This window comes from Hakea prostrata, unplaced genomic scaffold, assembly GCF_041222555.1.
Source record: "Hakea prostrata isolate BN-2017 unplaced genomic scaffold, UWA_Hpros_2 contig_69, whole genome shotgun sequence".
NCBI lineage: Eukaryota > Viridiplantae > Streptophyta > Magnoliopsida > Proteales > Proteaceae > Hakea > Hakea prostrata.
Genome location: NW_028291188.1, coordinates 179446 through 182140, shown reverse-complemented (window position 1 = coordinate 182140; position 2695 = coordinate 179446).

The window sequence follows — 2695 nt, the reverse complement described above, 5'->3', positions numbered from 1 at the left end:
ATCTATTTTTACAATACACCCTGGAAGCACCAAGATGTACAAAGACTTAAGAGAACATTTTTGGTGGATTGGTTTGAAGGTAAATGTAGAAGATTTTGTGGCCAAGTGTGAGACTTGCCAGCGTGTGAAACAGTTCGTGAACCCCCATCTGGATTACTGCTACCCCTTCCTATTCCTAGTTGGAAGTGGGAAGATATCTCTATGGACTTCATGACTAGCTTGCCTCGGACAAGTAAAGGCAATGACACTGTATGGGTAATTGTTGATAGGTTGACCAAATTTGCCTATTTTATTCCTATGAAGATCACTCATACTTTGGATAAGCTAGCTAGGCATTATGTGGACAATGTAGTTCGTCTGCACGGAGTGCCAGTGAGTATTGTTTCTGACCATGATCCTAGGTTCACCTCAAGGTTTTGGAACAGTTTGCAAAAGGCCTTGGGAACCCAATTGAATTTGAGTACTGCTCACCACCCATAGTCTGATGGACAATCTGAGCGGACAATTCAGATTTTGGAAGATATGCTCAGATCTTGTGTTGTTGATATGGGTGGCAATTGGGATGAACACTTAGCTTTGGCTGAGTTTGCCTATAACAACAGTTATCAAGTAACAATAGGCATGGCTCCATTTAAGGCTTTGGTCCGGAAATGATTGAAGCTACAAGCGTGATGGTTGATATGATTTGAGAAAGGATTAAGTCTGCTCAGCTAAGATAGAAATCTTATGCTAATAAGAGAAGGACCGATTTGGAATTTCAAGTTGAGGAGAAAGTTTTCTTAAAGGTTTCACCTATGAAAGGTGTGATGAGATTCAATGTTAAGGGAAAGCTTAGCCCTCATTTCATCGGACCTTTCAAGATTCTTGAAAAGGTTGGACCTGTCGCATATCGTTTGGCCTTGCCTCCATCTCTTGCTGGAGTTCATAATGTGTTTCATGTTTCGATGCTTCGGTAGTACATAGAGAATCCAGAACACATACTACAGCAAGCAACCGAAGGACTTAGTGCTGATCTTACGTATGATGAAGAGCCAGCCGAAATCCTAGATAAGAAGGACAAACAATTGCGGAATCGCACCATTCCTTTGGTGAAGATTCGGTGGAAGAACCATACCCCTGAAGAAGCTTCTTGGGAGAAGGAAGAAGACATGAAGGAGAAGTTTCCTCATCTTTTTGTAAGTACAGGTACACTTTCAATTTCGAGGACGAAATTTCTTTTAAGGGGGGGGGGGAATGTCAAATCCAGCCCTATCCTAACCCTGACCTTGACCCAGAAACCCAGTTGTTTGTAGGTCCGAAGATCCGGAGTAAAGGAAGTAGCTAACTATGGGCCATCTCATTGGAAGACATGGTGTTTGACCCAGAACCCATGGAAGTTGATGATGGAGTTCCATACTTGGAAGTCTGTGATGATCTGGAAAGGAAGTTGTAGCTCGATGAAGGTGAGTCAAGTTGATGGACTTAAAGTATAGTTGTACATGATTCGAAGGCATTTTTCTATACTAGGTAAGTTATATGTTGTGCTGGGAGAAACCCATGAGGTTTGGACTTGAGTTGGGCCTCCAATTCCCTGTCTGGGCCTTGCTGACCAGCTTGGTTCACTAATTGGTCGATTGGGCCAATCGACCAAGCAATTGACCAACAGGTCTAGTAATCCGAGAAAATCCTCTGTTTAGGGTTTTTCACTTTCTATTTAAGTAAACTTCATGTTTCATAGTATCCTCTGCCTCCAAAACTCTCAGAGAACGTGGGAATACTCTTTCAAAGCTCTCTTTAGTGATTTCGAAGGATCATTGCGAGATCTGAAGCTTCTCATCTCCAATCTGTCAATCCAAGGTTAGTGATCTCTTCGGTGTTGTGATTTATTCTTCCATGATCTTATTCTTGATTGAGACTATGAAGAAGATGCTGCATCCTTGCAACCATCCCTTCCATAATCTCCTTCCATTCTTTAGGGCTTATGATCATCATAGTGACCTTAACCCTAACCCTGGTAAATTCTTCCTAAAACCCTAATTCTTCTTTTGGATCTAATTTCTTAACATGATTGGATCTAATTTTCATGATGGAATTGTGAATGACTTCTAATTATTTCCTACTAGGACGAGTCTAATCATCTCTAGTCTTTCCCATGGATTCATAGTATATTTTCATCGAAAACTAGGGTTTTCACCAAATTGAGGAATCATGATTTCAAATTGGAAGGTAGTGTTTTTAATCATTGTTAATGCCTAATCTATACTCCTTTAGTGCTAGAATATTCTTCTAAAGGTTTCCTCCAAGTTTCGTAGAGTTTCGAATATTGTAGATTGAGTTTAGGATCAAAATCCATGTTTTTGCTTCGTCCTAACTTAGTTGGTCGACTGGATCAGTAGACCAACCAATCGACCAAGCAAGTCAGTAGCTCTGTTTTCGCTCAATTTGATTCGTTGCTCTCCAATCTTGTAGGCTCTTTTTAATTTTTTTTTTTTTGTTGCTTTTTTTTTCGGCCGGCGCCCACCCCGAGTTTTTCCCACCGAACTCCTCAGATCTGATTCGATCTGGTTTGCTCTTCGATCTATCAACCTCTCACTCCTGAAAGAAACAGAATACCAGTAAGAAACGGAGCCGATCGTCTTGATCGGCGTCTTGTCTCCGACGATCTAGTCAATATGGTGTCCATGGTGTTTCAGAACTCTCTGGAGCTTCTAAAATG